The following is a 9,394-nucleotide window of genomic DNA, read 5'->3' as shown; positions in this document are numbered from 1 at the left end:
TGAATGCTTAAACAATTCACTTCTAACTTGTTAATTCTCACAGAGAGAGAGAGAGAGAGAGAGAGAGAGAGAGAGAGAGAGAGAGAGAGAGAGAACTTCAAGCAAACCAAAGGCAGAGGGCTTAGAAAGTACAGAGAGGCCCTGAAATGCAAGAACTGAAAGGCGTCCTACCTCCTCGCTTTCCCAAAGCAAACGGCCTGCTGGCGATGGCAGCTGCCTGCTCCTGGCTGTGCTGAGCAGCTGGGAAGGAGGCGGCCACTGAACCCGCTGAGTGTGAGCAGGCCCTGCCTGTGTTCAGAAGCTGCCCCAGTCAGATTTTCCAACTGCAGAACTGTAGCCAAGTCCCTGCCCATGCCTGAAGAATTTCCTGAACAGCATTCCCGTTCTTTTTCGGGTTGCTTTGAAACCGTACTCTGTCTATTCTTCAATCTGGCTTTAGCAGGCTGACTGGAAGCTACTAGGCTTTCTCCAGCCATCAAAGTGAAACACATGTGCAGAGGGATCGCCTCTCTCCCTGCTCCCTGCAGCACCGCTCATGGCTTCCGCTGCGCTCCCACTCACGGCGAGGAAAGTGCTTCTAGAATGAAGCCAGATCCTTCAGCCCTTCTCCACCCAAGCCCTGCTCTGGGAAGCAAGATGCTGGAGATAAGTCCTCTCCTTGCTCAGCTCCATGCCGCTCCTGTTAAATTGACTCCTGCCACAAGGAGTCCCCAGCTGACCCCTGTTATCCCTGAGAGCTCTCCCCAGGACTGATAACGAGTTAGTACAGCTGAGAGATATGAATTCTAATTTGATCCCCCTACCTGCTGCTTCCTGAGTCTTTGCTCAAAATTTCAATTGCTCGAGGGGAAACAATATTTTTAGCCTTTCCAGACCAGTTTGGCGCCTCGGAGTTGTCCCCTCACCCCGCGACTGACATGTACACTGATCGTTGCAGCAACTAAAAAGAATGCATTTATTCGTCAGGCACCTTTGGTGCTCTCTGCTGTGGAACTGGGCTAGTTGGTCCAAAATATAACATTTTCCAGGTTTTTGCACTGTGTGTCACGGGGATGGGAAGCAGAAAGGAGAGAAGAAGGCAGCTTGAATCGGCTCACGTCTGATTCTGAGCACCTGTGTTTACCTGTGTTTACTTCTGGTCGCTTCCTGCCCAAGACGTCCCGTGTACCTGCAGCTGGATTTTATGAGTTAACCTTGACATTTCCCTTTTCCCATAAAATGAGAGGAAATCTCAAGCCACAGGAGGAAAAAAAACCCTCTTTCACACCTTAAGAAAGTCCCACACCTAAAGAGCTGAAGCTAAGTTGTCAAGGTAACATGGTAGTAAAAAGATGATTTAATGAGAAAGCTGTATTTGTCCTGAGTGATTTCCTTGTTGTTGTTGTTTTTGTTGTTGTGATTAAAATTTTACTTCCCAGCATCACACCCTCCTAGCAAATTAAAAAAACAGGGCCTGCCAGACTTTATAAATGTTGTGTATTCCTAAGGGGCCAAAGTCAATAAGAGGGTTGGGTGGGATCTGGGGCTCAGAATAAAATTAGTGTAGTGAGCACTTTCAGCAAGATCAGATTTTTTTTTCCTTGTGAGGTATTTGTGTGTCTCTCTGTGTGTGTATGTGTGTGTGTGTACATCTTAGGTCATACGTACATCTAAGGTCAAGAGGCAATTACAGAATCGGCGAACGTTAGCATTGGAAGGAACCTCAGAGACCAGCCAATCCAAATTGTTTCCAGCCTTCATCTTACACAGCAAAGCAGACGCCCTGAAGGATGAGCAGCCCTGAGCTGCCGAGACAGCTAGTGCAGAGCGGTGGCTACAAAAGGCAGTGGTGCTCTTCCGCTGCTTTCTCTGCTTCAGCGTAATATGGGGACGCCACCAGAGCCCCCCTTTTAGCAGGGCTGTAGGCAGGCAGCCTGCCCTGCATTCCTATGCTTCTGATCAGCTAGGACCCCTCATGAGCCTGTTTAATTTCTCTGCCTTGAATTTCCTTGTCGGTGGCATGGGAATAGTAACAGAATTTACCACAGAGGCCGTTGGTGGATCCACTGAGATAATCTGTGGAAATTGTTTATGGTATGCTTAGAAATCAATTTCACTTTTTAAAATTTGGTACAGGGTCTCACTATGCAGCTGAGACACATAATGATCCTTCTGTTTTTAGCCTCCCTGGATCTAGGATTACAGGCATGTGCTACCATACCTGGTCTCAGGGGCAGGCTCAGTGCAGCTGGGGGCAGGGCCAGGGCAGCATGTGGTACTGGGGGGTGGGTGAGGGGTGGAACCCTGGTCCCTGCACTTGCCTAAGCAACCTAGTCTGCTGAGCTAACTTGCTGGCCCTAATTTCACATTTTTAATGAAGCGGAAATGAAGCATATTTTACTTGAATGTCAAAATGTCTTCTCTCATCCAGTAAGAGCACTATAATAAACTATAGCCTTGGTTAGCAACATTTTCTGCTGTCTTACTTTTATACAATCGAGATGTATCACCTTAAACACAGAAAAGTGCCCTACAGCATTGTTGGGACTTTAAGTCCACTAAACCACTAATCATTACTTAATCCCTAAACATAATATTGTAATCTGGGCTCAAGATTAGCTCACAAGGAAGGAAAACAGTGATCAAACCTGCGATCAGTTCTGGGATGCTGAACAAAGTGCCCTGTGCAGAGAGGGACTTTCCTTCCATGCTTCTCAGCCTTAGCATTATAAAGATAGAAGACTATCAGCAACTGCAATTCTTAGCTTCAAAAATTGCAGTGTCCTAAATTAATAACAGCAGCAGAAAAATGAAATGCCACAAATTGAGAAAGAAAATGCTTTTTGGAGGAAGGGAAACAGCTGCTAGCAAGTCTACAGGATCAAATTTCTATCTGTGTAATCCTGAGTTCCACAGCCTTTGCCTTAGAGCCAGTGGTACTCAGTGGTTAATGAACCACTCACGTTACGTTAATCACGTTTGCTGTGTTCATCTTCCTTCAGGGAAACAAAAGAAGCAGTTCAAGTAATTCTTAGCTTCCAATGATTTACAAATGTTTAGGCAATTTCATTAAAAAAAAATCCCTGGAAAGACTAAGTACAGACTTAAAAGAAAAATAACAGTGCTATAATCTAATTCATCCCACTAGTCCCAAAGAATGTCAACCTGGCCGTCTTCAGTGTGGGAATCCGAAGAGAAGGGCCTCAGTATGATGTTCTGCTTCTAGATAACTATGTGGAAATCCTGGAAAAGGACTTAGATCACATTTAGGGGTATTATCCAAGCCTGAAAATAAGACCCAAATGTTGGCATGTTATTCAAGGTTATATATGAGAATTGTTTACTAGAGCTTCTCAAGAAGTATTTTTAGGGGACTGTGTGAACTCACCGTTCACCACTGAATGCTGGTCCCAGGCTTAGTAAAGTTATATGACTAACATGGGAGCCTTCTTATGAAGTAAAAAATAAAATAATTTATTCATTGTCTCTATGGTTTGAGTCAGGGTGTTCCCTCCAAAGCCTCATGCAGTCATGGCGGCTGCCTCTTCAGAGGTGGCTGAATCTAGTTGGTGATTGAGGGTGTGAGTGCTACTCTTGCCCTAGGGTGAGTTGCCTGCATACAATTTAAGGGACAAAAAGATCTCTCTCTCTCTCTCTCTCTCTCTCTCTCGCTCGCTCGCTCGCTCGCTCGCTCTCTCTCTCCCCCCCTCACTGGGTATTTTGGCATTGGGTATTTTTTCTCAGCAATAAGAAAAGTAACTAAGACAATAGTAGAAAAAATTGTGTGACGTACATTGTGGGACAGGACATCCTTTGTTCTGTAACACACCTAGCAATCTCATCTAAAATTTCTTCATTAACATGTTTAAATAGTGTTTTTTTTAAAGCTGAATTATTCTAATCCATGTTGTATTTTTAAAGGGTTAAACTGTAGACTCCGTTAAAACATGAACCTGATTTTGCCACTCTGAGCTAAACCCCTTCTATGCTTCACCTCCTGTGTGAAAGGAAGAGATAGCAACTCTCGGACAGAGCTGAGAGCTCAGTGAGAGGTGGTTCCTTGTCTACCCCTTCAGCTCCATCTGCTGTTTCTCTTCCTGTCTTTTTCATCCTTCAAATAAATCTTAAAGCTTTCTACTGGAAATTTGGAAAAAAAAAAAAAAAAGCTATTTTCTCTTCCTGGAAGAAACTCACTTTTTCCCCTACAAGTTCCCCTCCCTGGCATGCTTTCATCTACTTACCTCCTATTCTGCTTTCAGATTTACACTCTGTCATCCCTTGCTCTAAGATTTATTGCTCTCTGAACAGTCTTCATGTTTTATGTGCTCAAGGACTGGCACTGATTATAGTTGTCAGTACATCCGTATTGGGGTTTTGTTTGATTTGTGTCAGTTTTCCTGATGGACAACGAATGTTCTCCTTGAAGACCTAAATTATGTTTCTGTGCCTCCGATTGTATTCTACTCCTCACACCATGCATAACTCACAGGAAATGAACTGTGGCTACTTTAAAATAAGGGAATTCAGGGTATTTTTTAAATCCACATTGCAGTGACATGAATATAATCCAGATGTCAATATATTGATTTAGCCAATTACATTTATTCTTTCCAACCTGTTAAGGTGTCGTATTGAATTCAGGAATCCAAGGTGTCTTATAAGATACAAATATTTTTTTGTAAGAAAACTAATAAGTCATTCCTATTTTTATCCAAATGACTCTTAAGAGACGTTATCAAGTTAGATCCTCAGAAAAGACCTGGCATACAATGTAGGCTGTGATTATACAAATGGGCATCTACCACCTTTTGGCTTGCGGAAGAGGGCAGGCTCATTTGAGATGATGCTGTGAGGTCCTGAAGATACAGGTAAGGCTGGGGAGATAGCTCGGTGGTCTACACTCCTGTCTGGCAAGCACAAGGACCCGAGTTCTATCCATGGTAGCACATGCCATGCCTGCCCCAGAACCCTAGGTGTGCCAAGACAGGGCATGGTGGGGCATGCCTGTAATCCCAGCGATGGAGAAGCTGAGACAGAAAGATCACTACTAGTCTGAACTGCATAGTGAGACCCTGTATCCAATAAATGAGAGAGAGAAAGAGAGAGAGAGAGAGAGAGAGAGAGAGAGAGAGAGAAAGAGAGAGAGAGAGAGTAAAACTTGAAAACAGGACTTCAAGATAACACTTTAGATTACAGCTGACAGGAGTGACTCAGATTAGCTGAAGGACAAAGGGTCAGTAATGTGCTAAATCATACCACTGTAAATCAAGTTGTAGATCTGAGTGTAGTGGTTAAAATATAATGTAGATGCTATCACCCTCTTATTCCCCAGGAGGCTCTTGTCTCTACTAGTCTCACTCTCTCCAAATCGGTACTAAGCCTGTTTTATTTCACTTATAATCTCCAAGTGGCATCCACTTAAATATAAAAACTTTGACTTTATCATTCTTTATAGCTCAGTAATACTCCATTGTCTAAAAATACCACATCTTTTTCATTCGTTCCACATGTGACGGGCATCTTGGTTGTTTCCAAGATTTGGTGACAATCACAAATTGTGCTGCTATAAACATAGATGCACATATAACACTATGTTATGGTGTTTTCAGTTCCTTCAGGAAAATTCCCAGTCGAGGGATAGCTGGCTTGAATGGGATTTCCAGTCCTAGTTTTATAAGGAGTCTCCACACTGATTTCCATAACAGTTGCACCAGTCTACATTCCCACCAGCAGTGGAGAAGGGTTCCTTTCTCCCCATAGCCTCTCTGACATTTGTTGTTGGTTGATTTTTTTATGATAGTCATTCTTTCTGGAGTGAGATGGTATCTCAGCATTGTTTTAATTTGCATTTCATGGATGACTAGTGATGTGGAGCATTTTTTCATATATTTATTTGTTCTATAAAGGCTTAAGTCAACAACTTCTGATATTGCCAGTCCTGCAGATAACCCACTACTATTATGGCCTACTGGAGTGTATTGGATTACTTTGCTGAATTCACGCACCTACAATATTTAAATGGCAATGGAATACTCATCTCTGACAAAACTAAATCAAAAATGAGGACACAAATGAGGGACCATTTTGTATCTGTATATACAAAATAGTGAGGATAGCTATACAGCTACTTCCTCTTAATTCAATGAGAAGAAAGATTTGTACTAATAGTGTTCGGACAGGATATCATGTCTCGATCTTTACTATGTATAACTACTATGAAGACAACAATATGCATTGTGTTAATTATTATAACTGTCCTACTAACCTGTTTTGAAACTGTCTCATTGCTATTTGTTTCTCAATAAAATTAAGAAAAATTTGGTAGTAAACCCTTCCCTTCGGGTCCTACTCTAACTGGAAAAATCCAGTATCTTTCTCCAGAACAACTTTAGATAGCCCAGCTTGAGCCATTCCCTCATGCCTGAGCTAATCCCTGTCAGGGTCCTCCTGCTACCTATAGCTGGCTCCTATGGCAATTTGAGAGGCAAAAGGGAAGGAGAAAGCTTAATCTGTGCCATAGAGGGAAGTAGAGTGATGAGAGAAGCAGGAAAACATGTCAGGAAGCCTACAATATGAATCCTGCAGAAGAAAGGCCCTCTTGGGAATAGTACACAGGAATTAGTTAGTGAAAGGGCAGCAAGCACACTGACTATATTTGAGTTGCCAACAGTTGTACTTGATGTAAACCAACAGTGGATGACTGCAGGAACAGGGTATTGGACTTTCCTTTGCAGGGTCATATCCTAAATAATGCCTGGTGTGAACTGACCTCCTGCTTTGGTCTTCAAAACAAAAAAAAATTCAATGCTGCTTTTGCATTGTCAAGGGCAAAACTATCTGGGTGACTTTGAAAATACATACTTTCATTTTTTGGTGGAAGAAATCTGGACCAGCACATTTGGCTGAGTGACAAGTCAATGACCCACACATTTTCAGAATATCTCTACTAGCCAGACACCCTATCTAAGCTGACATCATCTTCTGTTTTGGAAACTTAAATAGATGTGTGGTACACAAACTAAGTCATTGATTGGAGAAGGAACTGCACATTGATAATTGATGTCACTAGTAATGAAACTCATTGCAAACATATGTTTTTAAAAGAAATTAATGAAGCAGCACAAAGAAAGTACTGGTATAGTTAAGTGTGTGGGCCCATCTATTCTTTTCCTTTCCCTGACAAATATGAATTCTTTCCAATTTCTTTCTGGTACATAATTTCCCAGTGTATGTGGCTCTCTGAAAGTAAACTCTTGAAATATCACGTTTTTATTTGGAAATAAAATTTACTCTGATCAATAAAATTGGGCCCGACTCCATAACAGGCAGAAATGAATAAGATCTATGCTTGAAAAACACACAGCAGCACTCCTCTCTATTTTTACAATCCCATCAGAGCTTGGTAGTACAGAATACAACTCCTGGGTGTAGGAATCCCAAGCCAATTACAAGCTCTGTGAGCAAAAAGTACTGCTTACAACCAAAGGCCAAGCCTCACAATCCAATTCCTGAAACTAGTAATTGCACAGCACACTTGATCTTAGTCAAACGGCAGAGAAGGAACTGTATTGAGCAAACAAAAAGAAACACATACCAAAAAGTCAAAAGCTACCAATATCAGAAAATTCAGCATTACACATTTCAAATTATTTGATCCTTAGGAAGAGTTTCTTCTATATGTGACAGAGATATCATTGGATAAGCCACAAAGAGCACAGTGGCATGTAATTGTTACTTTCCAAACATGTATTATTTCACCTAATAAAGAATACTGCCTAGATATATAGCTACATTCTCTTAATTCAATGACTAGAGGGATTTGTTCTAATAGTGTCTGTAAACAGGATATCATGTCTGCATCTTGTACAACAAATAACCACTAGGAAGGCAGTATACTATGTGTTAATTAGTGGAACTGTCCTACCAATGTGATTTGAAACTGTCTCATTGCTATTTGTTTCTCAATAAAATTATGGAAAAAGAAAAAAACAAAGAATACTGCCTGTAGGTGGCACATTCCACAAATCCCCACTACTCAGGAGTCTGAGGCAGGAAGACCGAAACTCAAAAGTTGGTCTGGGCAATATCGAGGATCCACTTCAAAACAAAACAGAACAAAACAAAACAAAAATAATAATAGAAAAGGCTTGAGCTATAACTCAATAGTGGAGTGTCCCTGGTTATAGTCCCCAATACTAAAATAATGATGATGATGATAAATACTGCCAGTAGCAAAAATACTTTGCAGTAGATTGCATATAAGGAAATTTTATGTACATTTTGAAAGTCACAAATGGTGGGTCACACCATATTCCAACCTAGAAGGACAGAATGTATGTTAAGTGAAACCTCTTCATGACTTAGATGAGAAGACTCAGAACTAAAGAAGGGGAGTGTGTGGGTGGAGTCATGCACACAACAGTGAGCAGAGAAGTCTGGCAAAGGAGTTTTGTTTGCTGCCCCCTTGCTGCCTCCTGGGCCTACAACAGCGATGGCCAACATTTTAGAGCTTGCAATGACACAAACAGCCCACTGAGGCATGAATGTTATCAGTCTAGGACACGATTTCCCGCAGCACTTGTGCACTTACTGGGGTAATCTCTGCTCGCAAAGTGTTTCTTGTACAAGATGCAGATGCTGGTTACAGTTATTCTCCTCCTAGTCTCTTAGGCAACTAGTAGGTTCTTTGAGGATTTCTATATATCATGTTAACAGAAAGCTAAGTGGAAACAGACAAGATTATAGAAAATACTATTAAAACATAAGTCAAGAGATATGTTATTATTGTGGGTTAAAGGCAGATAAAAATCTTCTCTTCTACCTTTAACCTGCCATCCAGGGTCACATTAGGAATGTGCTAGAACGCAGGGAAGAAAAACAGTCCTGTTATCTTGGAATTCAGGGTTCGAGGGCTGGGAGCTCCTCTAGATTTTCCATCTGGTTCTCTTCAGCATGCTCTTTTCATATCAAGGGCCCCATCTCCTGTAATTAGCAAAAGTTGTTAGAAGCCAGAATCTGGTTGTACTGCATTAGTACTCTATTTTAGGGTAAACTGCTGATGTAAAAGATACAAAGAAACAGATTTGGGATAAAATACCCTTAAGGACTCTGTTATGACACCCTCTGCTACTCATTTCCCTAATCAGGAAGAGGGTAAACACTAACTAGGCAAGAACGGAAATACACTGGTCAGTGTGGTCAGGACTGGCTATCTGATCGGCGTGTTTACCTCTAGCTTGACTTAAGGAAGGGAGCAACACTCAGAAGGCCCTCTCCTGTGGATTCAACGCTGGCAGAGCCACACAGCAGAAGACTCAGCACAATTCTTCCAAACATGAACTGCAAAGATCTGAGCTAATGCACTTTTTTAAAGTCTAAATGGAAAACTGATAAAAAAAAAAAAAAAAAAAAAAAA

General features: G+C 41.6%; 1 protein-coding gene across 2 annotated transcripts in view; it reads right to left on the bottom strand.

Moving 5' to 3' along the window:
* The window catches only part of Sgcd (sarcoglycan delta), a 645,238-nt gene that overhangs the window by 436,868 nt on the left and 198,976 nt on the right, over nt 1-9,394 (bottom strand). The window contains exon 1 of one of the 2 annotated variants that reach the window (XM_004629389.2): nt 172-665. The exons of the other annotated variant lie outside the window; for it this stretch is intronic. The gene's annotated coding sequence lies outside the window, so the exon portion shown is untranslated. Of the gene's footprint in view, nt 1-171; nt 666-9,394 lie in introns of those variants that run through there. 2 annotated transcript variants of the gene reach the window in all.

This window comes from Octodon degus, unplaced genomic scaffold (assembly GCF_000260255.1).
Source record: "Octodon degus isolate 3935 unplaced genomic scaffold, OctDeg1.0 scaffold00029, whole genome shotgun sequence".
Lineage (NCBI taxonomy): Eukaryota > Metazoa > Chordata > Mammalia > Rodentia > Octodontidae > Octodon > Octodon degus.
Note: the sequence above shows the minus strand (reverse complement) of the source record. Positions and strands in the feature narration are given on the sequence as shown.